Source organism: Antechinus flavipes, chromosome 5, assembly GCF_016432865.1.
Source record: "Antechinus flavipes isolate AdamAnt ecotype Samford, QLD, Australia chromosome 5, AdamAnt_v2, whole genome shotgun sequence".
Lineage (NCBI taxonomy): Eukaryota > Metazoa > Chordata > Mammalia > Dasyuromorphia > Dasyuridae > Antechinus > Antechinus flavipes.
The window spans coordinates 200,366,792-200,380,806 of NC_067402.1; positions in this window are offsets into that span (position 1 = coordinate 200,366,792).

Consider the following 14,015-nt stretch of genomic DNA (forward strand, 5'->3'; position numbering starts at 1 on the left):
GAAAGATTTGGAAAGGCTTCCTGTAGAAGATGGGATTTTATCTGGGAAGGAAGGAAGCTAAAAGGCTGACATGAAAGAGCATTCTAAACCTAGAAGATGGAAGAAAAACCTGAAGCAAGTCAAAAGATGGAGGTCTTTTTCATGGAACAGCTAGAATGCCAGGGCCACCAGATCAAAGAATGTGTGGTAGAAAATAAGATGTAAGGAGACTGATAAGGCAAGTTGGGGCTATGACCCAGTCAGTTATAATGGGCTTTCAATGCCTAATAGAGGATAATTGTATTTGATCTTAGAGGTCACAGGGAACCACTGAGTATATTATGGGTAATGTGATTGGACCTATAAATCACTTTAGTAGTGAAATGGAGGATGGACTGGTGTGGGAAGAGATATGTGGCAGGTAGACCAAGCTGGCAACCTATTGCAATCATCCTAGTATGAATAAGTTCCCTGCTGCATCAGGATGTTGACAGTGTCGGGGAAGAGGGTAATATTAACAGATAAGGACACTGCCCAAGATCACCCAGTTCCTTGGAGATTGACATAAAACAACAATTCAGATCTTCTGACTCTTGGTTGAAGGTCCTTTTTACTTCATTTATGAATTTTTTTTAATGTATTCTGGGTATATTTATGTTCCTTTTGTCTCCCTCAATGGGAATATTAGCTCCTTGGGAGCAGGAATTGGCTCTTTTTTGTTTTTTTCTTTGTATCCTTCATGCCTCCATAGTAACTTTCATATGGTAAGTACTTAATGAATGTTTGAAATCTTTTGAGGCAACTTCCAAAATAATGACATTGCAGATTCGTTCTAATATTAGAGAGATTACTGGCTTGGTTTCAATACCTCCAAATTGAACTATCCCCAAATTCATGAAACAAGTCATGACTTGTATTTGATATTTGAACACTAAGATATGTATTTGAAAAACATTTGAGAGGAGATATATGCAATATACCACAAAAACATTTTCAGAGTTCTAGGCTCGTGTATTAAGAAAAGCACAAACCCTTTACTGTGTAGTATTTGAAAGGTTACCAAAACAAACCAAAAACCTCCAAAGAACTTTTAAGCTAAAAAGATTACTTACACTTGGCATTTTCTCCACATGAATATTTCACAGTTATCTCTCAGCAAAGAGTTTAAAATTGTTGTTGAGCTTTTAAAATACCCTGGTATGCTAACCAGAAGATATTTTTTTTTTTTTTACAAATAATGGCCACATTTAACAAGGTGACATTTAAGATTTTTTATCTCTTCTTTGACTTTATTTTACTTTCAGTTCTCAATAGATCTTTCCCCCTTTCCCACACAGAGAAACATTCTAATTTTATAGCAAAGAATTTTTGAAAGGTGAGTAAAACTAACCAATACAGCAAATCAAATCCAACTCTATATGCAGTGTTCCTTAGCAATAATCACCCATCTCTGCAGAGAAGAGGAGAGAACCAACCTTGGTTTATATTTTTACACCGCATTCAGTTTTGACTTTTGTTATTCTATCCATTTACATTGTTGTCGTATTGTTTGCTTAAATTATTTGCTAAACTTCACACCAGTTCAAGTAAGTCTTTCCTATGTTCTTCATATTTATTTCTTATGGCATGGTAATGTACTACCATATTCACATGCCACATCGTTGAGTCATTCCCCAGTTATGAGCATCTACTTTGTTTTTATTTCATTATTACAAAAATTGCTGCTATAAATATCTGGATGCATTTCATTCCTTTCTATCTTTGATCTGCTTGGGTAACCTCATAATGAGCTCTCTGGACCAAAGGATATGGAGCACATCCTTTCTGCAAGCAAAATTTCAATTCTCAGTTCCACCAAGAATGCAGTAGTTTACTATCACCCTCTTCAGTATTAATTATTCCCATCTCTTATCATCTTTGCCAATATGCAGATTGTGAAGTGAATCCTCAGAGTTGTTTGGATTTGAATTTTTTATTATTGATGATTTGGAATAATCTCTCATGTGATTGTTAGTTTGCATTTGGCAATAAGTTTTGGTGTTATGTATTTGTATTAGTTCTCTCTACATCTTTTATTCTGAGTTTAAACATTCAAAAAGGAATATTCCATTCATGAAGCAGAATAGAAAAAAAAAATTCTACAAGATACTGAATTTCCATTTTATACTCCTTCCTTTGGAGGGAAGGCAGGGGGGAAGGACAGCGCCAAACAAAATAAACTCTACATGTTATTTCCAAAATTTATGCTTATCTGTCTTTCCTTCTGAACTTCCTTCTCTGCGGAAATTCTGTGGGAGAATATCACTATTGTAAATCCCTTCTTCCTACCGAATTAAAGACAAATCCAACCAGTTGCCATGTGTGTCTGTACCATGTGTGCATTTACGTGTCATGAGATGGATACCATGCTTTATCACAAGTCCTGTGAAGATGTGGTTGCTTATTCCATTGCTACATTTATCGATTCTTAAGTTTGTCTTTAGATTATATATGAAACTGTGAAGTTCCATTTCATACTGTTTGCTTTATATATATATATATAAATATATGTAATAAATTCTACAAATTACTTTCAAAAGTATCTGGCTTATCTGTGCTTCCTTCTGAACTATTTTGTTCCCATTTGTGCATTTTTTTTTTTTTAACGTTAGGCCCTTTTTTTGTTGTTTTTATCATGTGGGGAAGAGGAGAGAACTTCCTAACAAATAAGCATACTCAAATTCATGTATTGATGTATTCATGTAAGTTCATGCATTGGCCATTCCAAAATGTTTTTCTTCCCTTTGAGACTATTCTCTCTGTCAGGAGATAGATAAGATGCTTCACCAAAGATTCTCTGGAGATATTGTTGGGTTTTGCACTGATCAGCATTCTTAAGTCTTTTAAAATTGTTTTCTTTATAATATTATTCTTGGGCAAATTGTTCCCCTGGGTCTGCTTGCTTCACTCTGCATCAGATCAAGCCCCTCAAGATACTTTGACATAGTCCCTTTCATCATTTCTTATGGTGCAATAGCAATCTGATGCATTTAGCAATTGATACACCCAGAAGCTATATGAGAACAATTATGCAACAATTTTCACTCAAATAAAGATAGCAGTAGGGAAGATAAGAAGAAGAAAGTTGTTTTTTTTTTTTGTTTTTTTTGTTTTTTTCCAGGAAAGGGGAGACAGATAATTCTTTTAGTTCTAAACATATTGAGATTAGGATATCTGTAGGACTACAGTTCAAGGTTTCCACTAGGCAGTTAAAGACTACCTCCAGTTTTTCTAACCTCCTTAGTGGAGATAAGAAGAAAGTATAGAGATAACTACATTATAGAATCATCTTCATGGATGTATATAGATGGCAACTAAATCCACTGGAGTAGATGAGGTAACCAAGTAAAATAGAAGAGTCAAGACAGATCTATGTGCTATTCATGCAAAGGAGACCAAAGGGTCTCCTTAGAGAATATTGAAGAAAAGGTAATCAACAATTTTAAAGGCTACAAAATAGAAAATATTGAGGGAAAGGTAATCGACAATTTTAAAAGCTACAAAAAGCCCAAGAAAGATAAGGTTTAAGAAAAGACTCCTTGGGCCATTAAGATAGACTGGTAACTTTGGACAGAGCAGTTTCAAATGAATGATATTGAAAACCAGAATGTAGAGAATTACAAAAAAAGTGAAAGGAAGTAGAAGTACCAAAGGTCCTTTTTAAAGACTTTAGCCATGAAAGAGAAGAGAAATATAAGATAATAGTTAGCAGAGATGGACATATTAAGTGATCATTTTTTGAGAATAAATGACTGTTGTGGGTAAGAAAAGATTAAGGATAAGCAAGAGGGTGGGGATGAAAGAGCAATCTGCTGGAAGATGAGATGAAATGGGATCACTAGTATATTTAAATGAGTTTGCAAAGGGAAAGGCCATTTCTTTATGTGAAAAAGGGATGAAGTAGGAGATAGTAAATAAAGACATCTGGGTAGTTTGAGAAAATGAAAGGAGAAAAGGGAACTTTCCCCAAATGGCCTCAATTTTTTTTCAGTGAAGTAAGAGACAAAGTTCTCCACTGTGGCATGATGAATGAGAAGCTATAGATTTGAAGAGGGATAAAAGGTTCAGAAAAGCCATTGTGGTGAGAGGGGTAATGAATCATTAGAGAGATATACAAAGATTGCCTTACTCCAGTGAGGAACCAGTTCTTGGAGGTACAAGATAGAGGGGAAGGTAGAATGACAACAGATTGTGATGATGAAAAGGAAATGGAAAAACACTCCACTATCTCTGCTATGAAGAACCCAAATGCGTTGACAAACTGAAAAACAGCTGGGCAACAAATGATCAGATGAAGGAATTTCAGAGTTCATGAACTTGGAGGTAAAGCTTTGATTAATGATCAGTGGTCTGATCACGTCTGTATATTAATGGAGTGGGGTGGAAGAGTAGTAAATGATAAGTAAATTGAAAAACTGGGTGTTTGGGGAGGGAATATCATTATATATTTTGAAGTCCTCTAGTAAAAGGATAGGATTTGTGGAGGAAAGGGACCAAAAGGAGAGTGAGCTGGACACTTAATTATAATTAGTTAAGGAAAAGAGTAACATGATGACGTGAGAATTTTGGACTGGATGACCTTCAAAGGAGTGGTTTCTGAGTGATGGTGGTAAATGGAGAGTCTGGAAATGACAGTGGGGAACAATAAGTTAGGAGGTTCGGCATGAATGAAAGAATAACCCAGTTAGTTATAGAAAAGGAAGCTATGGAGGACAATCCAAATTCAAGTGAGAGACAAAGGAATGAATAGGAAGGAAAAAAAAATTTAAGATGAAAATTAGTTTGCAACCTATCGAGCAGATGCTCCAGAGAACCCAATGGAAAGGATGGGTAGTTTTTAAGTATGAGATGAGGGAAGGGGGTGCATTGAGGAGGGAAAGAATAGGGAAACGTGCAGTAGGAGCGAATGAGGTCTCAACAATGACAATAGGGTTATAGGATGAGATGGGAAGGGATGATGAGGTAGAAGTATGTTAATCAATGAGGACTTAATTTTAAAAGGTTATCATTGTCCATTGGGATTCAGCTTCAGAGCAGAATTGTTTCTGAGTGTCAAGAAGCTATGTATAACTGTAAAACAAGGGAAAGGGAAAGAAGTACAGAGTTCCTGAGCGAGGTCAAGACAACTATTGTGGAGTTGTAGGAGGTCAAAGACAGTGTCTAGAGTGGTTGGGTGGCTTGGAAGCGCTCATCTTTCCCAGGTAAGTGTAGACAAGTCTTTTTGGTTACCTCTTCTAACTTTATTTTGGGAAGAGAAAGTCAAGGTTGTTATGGGTGTGGTGAGAGTGGGTTAAATGAGACTGCATATGATCTTTCTAATAGTAATGTCTCTGCTTGGCAAGGACATCCATTTCAAGTCTCTTGATTCTCTTTGTGTGACAATTGTTTTATAGCAATTTCTTTTTTTTTTTAAAGAAATAATGATAATCCACACCAACACTTTATTTCCACCTTTGAGCTACCTCCCCAACTCAATGCTTACAACTTTGCAAGATGAGTTCTTGGGTTTTAATTGATTTAGCATTTTAAGTCCCAGCTTCTTGAGCTGTGGTTCATGACTCCATGTTGGATCCTGTAACTGGATGTGCAAAATTATGAATGAAAAAAGTTAAAGAAATCCTATTCTAGGATATCCTGTGGTCCAGGTTCTTGAAACTATTGCTCACCACTCCTGTTAGTGTGTGTTTTCAATTAAAAGTAAGTCAGTAGACACAATTACTTTTTAGTAAAGGCATTTACTAAAGCATGAAAACAGTAACTATAAAACATCCCTCCCATAAACTTGGGGCACATTTCCCACAAATACACAGTGTTCTAGGGAGCTGAGTGATTATAACCTTAAAATACGATGGTAGCAAAATAAACATGGGAAATACATGGCCAAAACTACTCCCTCATCTAGTACTACATTGTCTCAAAGTCCTTTCTTTCCTAGTGGAGTCCTCATAAAGCTCAACTCTCTGTTCATTTTCACTTAAATGTAGAGCTAACCCTTTCCTTTGCTTGCAGAATCATGTTCCTTAAAGCTACTTCTTGCCACAACTAGTTGCCTTTCTATGGGCATATCTTTGGAGAACATGCCTCTACTCCCTGCTCCCCCAACTATGCCTCCAGCATTCTGAAGCTGACTTTTCAGTAGAGAAATTCTCTCTTTTCCCCCACGAGATAGAGTTGTTGTTGTTTTTTTTAATTACAGACTGTTATCTCTTGCTTTAACTGCTCTGTACTGTGGAACTGCCTCCAAACCTAACTGTTTAAAACCCCAAGGCACAGACAATTTTTGGCACAGTTAATCTTGTTGCCTTTCTGATTCAGAGAATAAAAACTTCATTTAAAAAAAAATTTATCTAACACCTAAACCAATTCAGGTAGGTCTCTTGATTTGTCCCTAAAAGAAAACACTATGACTACAATTCAGCTGGAATTTCCTTATATCTTTTTCTTCTCTTTTCTAGCAGGAATGGCAGTATTGATATGGCTTAATTCCTCTAATAACATGTCAATTTGTTGGATCTCATATTTAGAATAAGTAAGTTAAAAATAAATAAAAATAAAAAATAAATAAGTAAGAAAAATAAGTAAAGTTGTAGATCATCTAAAAACAGTGGTTCTTAATTCTTTCATCCTCCTTTTCAATCTGCCATCGTCATTGCAGTAGCACAAGACAACCATATAGTATTAAGTGCCATATTGTGTTTTACTTTGTTTCATTGGTTGCCATGGCCATAGAATGCATGACCTAAAGACCAACTTACTAATAACTCTGTCTATATTTAGCAAACATGTGATTGATCTATCACTGGACTCATAATTGAAACCTTTTGAAAGGTGAGTAATAATGGTGAAAATATCTGGGTTCAAATCTTATCTCCTAAATTTATTAACTCTGTGACCATGAACAAGTCAAATAATTTTTTGAGGCTTTTTTCCCCTCTTACTAGTATTTTTCCCAATTACATGTTAAAGATAGTTTTCAATATTCTTTTTATAAGATTTTAAGTTCCAAATTTTTCTCCCTCCTGTCCCTTCTTCCTAAGACAGCAAGCAATCTTAAATAGTTATTATACATGTTAAACTCATATTAAACACATTTCCACAATAGTCATACTGTGAAATAAGAACAAGAATAAAAGAGAAAAACCATGAGAAAAAATAAAGTAAAAATAGTATGCTTCAATCTGTATTCAGACTCATGGTTCTTTCTCTTTAGGTGGATAGCACTTTCCCTCACAAGCCTTTTGGAATCGTTTGGATCGTCAAATTGCTGAGAAGAAGTAAGTCTATCATAGTTGATCATCACATAATCTTTGTTGTTACTGTGTACAATCTTCTCCTCATTCACTTTACTCAGCATCAGTTCATGTAAATTTTTCCAGGTTTTTTCTGAAATCCATCTGCTCATCATTTCTTTTAGCAAAATAGTATCCCATCACAATCTTATACAACTTGCTCAGCCATTCCCCTATTGATAGGCAACCCCTCAGTCTCCAATTATTTGCCACCAATAAAAAAAACTGCTATAAATATTTTTGTATATACAGGTCCTTTTCCTTTTTTATGATCTCTTCAAGACCTTGTAATGATATTGCTGGATCAAAGGGTAATGTATATAGTTTAGATCTTTTGGGCATAATATTTCCAAATCAACTAACTTCTTTGAATCTCATTTTCTTTATTTGTAAAATAAAAATAATACTTGTTTCTCAGGTATTGTGAAAATCAAATGTGATCACATAGATTAAGTGATTTTCAAACTTAAAAGTGCTGGATAAAGTACCAGCTTACTTTTGCCACCGTTTCCATGTAAGTAAATCTGTTAAGAGTCTGCATGCCATTATCATAACTTATGAACACCCAAAGCCATTTTCCACACCATGGTGAGGCATTGGAATAGAACATAAACATAGTAACAAACACAAGTCAGCACGTAGATTTTTTTTTTCCAATTCCTTAGATAAGAAGCAAGCTTCATCTAGTATGGGCCTGATGATAGACTATTTAACTGTCTGCCTCGTTGAACCTGGTCCAATACCAGGGGCTCAAAATTGTATTGATCAGATACCTGCCATTATCTTGGATTGGTCATACTAGCTCTATGGCAACTGGCACTGGAACCCCAGAGCCCTACAACCACTCCAGCCAGCTACATGGGTGAAAAAGCCTACCTCTAACCATCCTATGCACATACAACCCAACTCACTCTAAATATAAATTTGGGGACTCTTTACAATGTACCCTCAGATTCCCCAAGGATCTGTTCCCATAAACTCTTTGAATCAAGTCTCTCTCACACTGTCACTAAAATTAAACACTAATTCTCTATATTTCACACACTCAAAATATATAGGAAAGAATATAACAGATATATATTCAAATGTCACCTTATACTTCATCACAAATACATAGGAGCTGGGTTACTAACAAGCCAACTCTATTCATTATCAGAATCAGAACTAAACTCTTATGGTCCCGAGGCTTATTTATACCTCCCCCAAGAGCCATCTTCATCTTAGTGTATAGCTGGCTCACTCCACTAGATAACTTCAAACTTGTTGAACTAGATAACTTGTTAGTTTGTTAGATGGTGCAGTGGATAGAGCAGTGACCCTGGAGTCAGGAGGACCTGATTTCAAATGCAGCCTCAGACATTTAACACTTCCTAACTTGTGAGCCTGGGCAAGTCACTGAACCCCAATTTCTTCCCAAAAAATAAAAAAAGACAGTTTAATAGCTATGTTAGTTGGGGAAGAACACATTTCAACAAAATCTGAGAGCTTTGGAGTTTTAAAAGTATTGCAACTCCTATCTCACTTTATGGCTCTGCTTAAATGATGATCCCTATGCTAAACTGGTCATCAGTTTTTTGGCAGCCTTTCCCCCTTGTTTCATTACATTTACTTTGTATATAATTATGTAACAAGGGATATGCTGGTAAATAACAATTGACTAGGATAGAGAAACATGAATTACTTATAAACCATTTTTATGTTAAATTTGCTTTATTAGATTTTTCTCCAATATTTTTTAAAGTCTAGGCACTAAACAGAACAATAAATCAAGGTCTGATTTGTAGTATTTGCCAATTTCTGAGATATACAGTCAACTCTCATGTCAGTTGGAATGTTGAAATGGAAGGCCTCAGAGCCTCTAAAGGACTTTGCCAAGATAAGAGTGAATCTTTGGATTGGACTAGTCACAGACATACAGGAAAACCCAGTTCATTTTGGGATCCTGGAAGAGCTTTCTGTCCAAATTTGGGGGTGCCAGTTAGGGAAGGCTAAGAGGTCATAACCAGTAGAAATATAACAAACCATCTTCTAGTCAGAGAGCTAGAAGAGGAAAGATGTAAGCAGAGTAAGAAGTAGCTAGAAGCTGAGATTTGGCCAAACTGGCAGTTGTGATTGTTGGGGAGAGTAGAGGCTAGTGAATAGTTCTTCTATTTCTTCTGTTTTCCCCCAAATTTCCACTCAAAATGTTAAATCTCAGTCTTTTCTTTGGAATCCCCCTTGGATAAGCTCTATGTATCCCTCAGAGTTCTGTCCCAGCCTTTCTTCTCTCTCTCTATATATATATATATATTACTTCATTTGGTGATTTTATCACCTCTTGGGGATTTATTTATTTATCATCTTTATGCTGATGACTCTTGTCTACCTGTCCTGCCCTCATCTTTCTCCGAATTCCAGTCTCACATCTCCAAATGCCTTTAGGGCATCCTGAATTGGATGTCCAATAAGTATCTAAAACTCAATATATTCAAGCCAGAACTCTTTTCCCTTAAACTCTGCTCTACTCTTACCTTTTGTATTACTATCGAGGGTAACGCCATCCTCCCTGATGCTCCAGAACAGCCTAGGAGCCATCCTGGATTCCTTACTACGGTGACCCCTTTATCCAAGCTATTTGACCTTTGTAATACCTCTCAAATATACCACCTTAGACACTGCCATCACTCAGGTAGAAGCCCTCGTCTCTTCACACCTGGTTTAATACAATAGCCTGCTGTGGGTCTGCTTATCTCACTTCTCTCCCCACTCCAATCCATACTCTATTCAGCCACTAAAATGATTGTTCTAAAGTTTAAGTGCAATCATGTATTCCCTCTCCTCAAACTCCAGTGGTTCCTATTGCTTCTGGGATCAAATACAAAATGTCTTAGTTTGCATTAGAAGCCCTTCGTCACCTAGTCCCCTCCTATCTTTCCAGACTTCTCAAACCTTACTCTGCCCCTTTCTTCTCAAAACTCTTTCCTGGCTGTTCCACATTTATCTCTCAGCTCACAGCATTTTCCCTGGCTGTCCCTCAGGCCTGAAATGATCTCCATCTTCTGCTTCAACTACACTCCTTCCTTGCTTCCTTTAAGTCCCAACTAAAATCCCATCTTTTATAGAAAGTCTTTCCCAATCTCTCTTTATTCTAATGCCTTTTCTCTGTTGAGTATTTTCTATTTATCCTGTATATAGTTAATGTGTACATATTTGCATTTTTTTTTTGCCCCTATATTAGGCTATAAGCTCATTAAGGGCAGGGACGGTCTTTGTCCTCCTTTCTATATCTTCAGTACTTTGCATAGTGTCTGGCACATAGTAGGCACTTAATAAATGGTTATTGATTGATTGAGAGATGTAGAAGTAGAAAATGAACTCTGTAACTGAAATAAAAGTATCTAACAACAAGTTTCTCTGATAAAGGTCTCAAAAAAGGTGTTATATATGTATATGTAGATAGCTACATATATCTACATATATGTGTATATACAGATTAAAATTTATAAGGCAAATAGTCAAGGATAATGAGATTCTAAATAGCAGTTTGTAACTACTTCCCCAAAAATATTAAACTGTCCATATCCTTTGACCCAACAAGACCATGACTAGGATATGTCTCTAAAAAGATTTTTTTTAAAAAGAAGAAAAGAACCCCTATATATGAAAATATTTATAGCAGCTTTTGTCATAGTAACATAACACTGGAAACAAAGGAAGTGCCCACTGCATAATGGCTAAACAATTACACTATGTGAATGTAATAGAATATTATTGTTGCAACATAAGAAATGATGAAACGATTTCAAAAGAAATTTGAAAGACCTCTATGAATTTATGTAGAGTGAAGCAAGCATAACTAGGAGAACAATTTATACAATGATAAAATTATAAAAGGGGATTTAAAAAAGCCTTTGATCAGTGCAATAATAAAATTGATTCCAGAGGACTGAAGATGAAGCACATTACTACTCACCTCTTGCTAAAGAATTAAAATGAAGAATGAGACATGCATTTTTGAATATGGGCAATATGGGTATTTGTTTAATTATATAATGCATTCTTTTTAAAGTTGTTCAATTGGATAGGGAGAGTAGAAGGAAAAAATGCTTGTAATTTGTTTTTAAAAAGAAATTCAAAACAATGGTGAGGGTGGTGATAGATTCCTAGGTCAGAAATTCTTACCAAGGCTCTTCAAGAATTTCTCTAAATCTCACTGGAAGATTTCGCTTATCTTTTCCTAAGGTCATGTTGATCAGGCTTCTAATGGATAAGAAAAGTTTGGCTCGAGTATCACAATTAAGGGAGAGGGGAGATAGCTTTCTAGTGACTTGTTCACTTCCATTCCATGCAACAAGTATTAACTGAATCTATTTGCAGGCACTGTGTTAAGTGCTGAAGGTACAAAGACCAAAACAGAATTGACTATTGCTCTTGAGGAATAATCACAAATAAGAGAGCAAATACAGCTGCAGAGGTTATCAGCAGTTTTTCTTGAGGAGTATAATCCATACTTTTTAGAAACAGATTCTTACTGATACATTAATTTTTAGATTGCCTGCATTTCCCCAGGTATCTCTTTTCCTCCTTCTCCCAGAGAGCCACAAATTATAAGAAAGAATTTTTTAAAAGAAAAGGGAAAATTAGGCATGGACCCACACTTAACACCATATACCAAGATAAGATCAAAATGGGTCTATGACCTAGGCATAAAGAACGAGATTATAAATAAATTAGAGGAACATAGAATAGTTTATCTCTCAGACTTGTGGAGGAGAAAGAAATTTGTGACCAAAGATGAACTAGAGACCATTACTGATCACAGAATAGAAAATTTCGATTACATCAAATTAAAAAGCCTTTGTACAAATAAAACTAATGCAAACAAGATTAGAAGGGAAGCAACAAACTGGGAAAACATTTTCACAGTTAAAGGTTCTGATAAAGGCCTCATTTCCAAAATATATAGAGAACTGACCCAAATTTATAAGAAATCAAGCCATTCTCCAATTGATAAATGGTCAAAGGATATGAACAGACAATTTTCAGAGGATGAGATTGAAACTATTACCACTCATATGAAAGAGTGTTCCAAATCATTATTGATCAGAGAAATGCAAATTAAGACAACTCTGAGATACCACTACACACCTGTCAGATTGGCTAAGATGACAGGAAAAAATAATGATGAATGTTGGAGGGGATGTGGGAAAACGGGGACACTAATGCATTGTTGGTGGAGTTGTGAACGAATCCAACCATTCTGGAGAGCAATCTGAAATTATGCCCAAAAAATTATCAAATTGTGCATACCCTTTGATCCAGCAGTGTTTCTATTGGGCTTATATCCCAAAGAAATACTAAAGAAGGGAAAGGGACCTGTATGTGCCAAAATGTTTGTAGCAGCCCTGTTTGTAGTGGCTAGAAACTGGAAAATGAATGGATGCCCATCAATTGGAGAATGGCTGGGTAAATTGTGGTATATGAATGTTATGGAATATTATTGTTCTGTAAGAAATGACCAGCAGGATGAATACAGAGAGGACTGGCGAGACTTACATGAACTGATGCTAAGTGAAATGAGCAGAACCAGGAGATCATTATACCCTTTGACAACGATATTGTATGAGGACATATTTTGATGGAAGTGGATTTCTTTGACAAAGAGACCTGAGTTTCAATTGATAAATGACGGACAAAAGCAGCTACACCCAAAGAAAGAACACTGGGAAACGAATGTAAACTATCTGCATTTTTGTTTTTCTTCCCGGATTATTTATACCTTCTGAATCCAATTCTCCCTACGCAACAAGAGAACTGTTCGGTTCTGCAAACATATATTGTATCTAGGATATACTGCAACATATCCAACATATAAAGGACTGCTTGCCATCTAGGGGAGGGGGTGGAGGGAGGGAGGGGAAAAAAAAAATCGGAACAGAAACGAGTGTCAATATAATGTAATTATTAAATAAAAAAATTAATAAAAAAAATAAATAAAAGAAAAGGGGAAAAATCATCAAAACTAATAAGTACATTTTAAAAAAATTAGATGCGGTGTTCACATCATGTTTATTTTACCTCATGAAGTAGTTGGGGGAAGTGTCTTCTCATAGCTTTTCTTTAGAACAATATTTATTATTTATAATTTGACAGCAGTCATTTTCCATAAGTTTGTGGTGGTTTTTCTTCCTTTCAGCTTATTTATATGTGTTTGCTTCCCTCATTTGACAGCCTTTCTCGGTATCCCCAGAACTTAGCATAATTCCTGGCAAGAGTAGGTACTTACTAATTGGTTAAATAAATGACTGAAATTAATTTTGGTAGTATTATCATTTTTATTACATTAGGAAGACCTAACTTTGAGCACTGAATATTTTTTCTGCTATTTAGTTGTTCTTTATTTCTTTAAAGAGTATTTTGTAATTGAATCTATCCAAGTATTGAGTGTGCTTTGATAGATTTATTCCCAAATATTTTCTAGCTATTTTGAACAAGATTTTTTCTTTCTTGGGTTTATTATATTAAAATATTGCAATTGTTGTATTTGTACATATTTTGTAACTTTCAATTTTGTTTAAAAAATTGTCTCAATGAGATTCTTTACTGATTCACTAAGGTTTTTTAAAGTATATTATATTGTAAGCAAATAGGGAGATGGTCATTGGGGTGCAATCTAGAGACAAGTTCATTAGCTCTTCACTACTGGCTTTTATCCTTATTAGTTGTCTT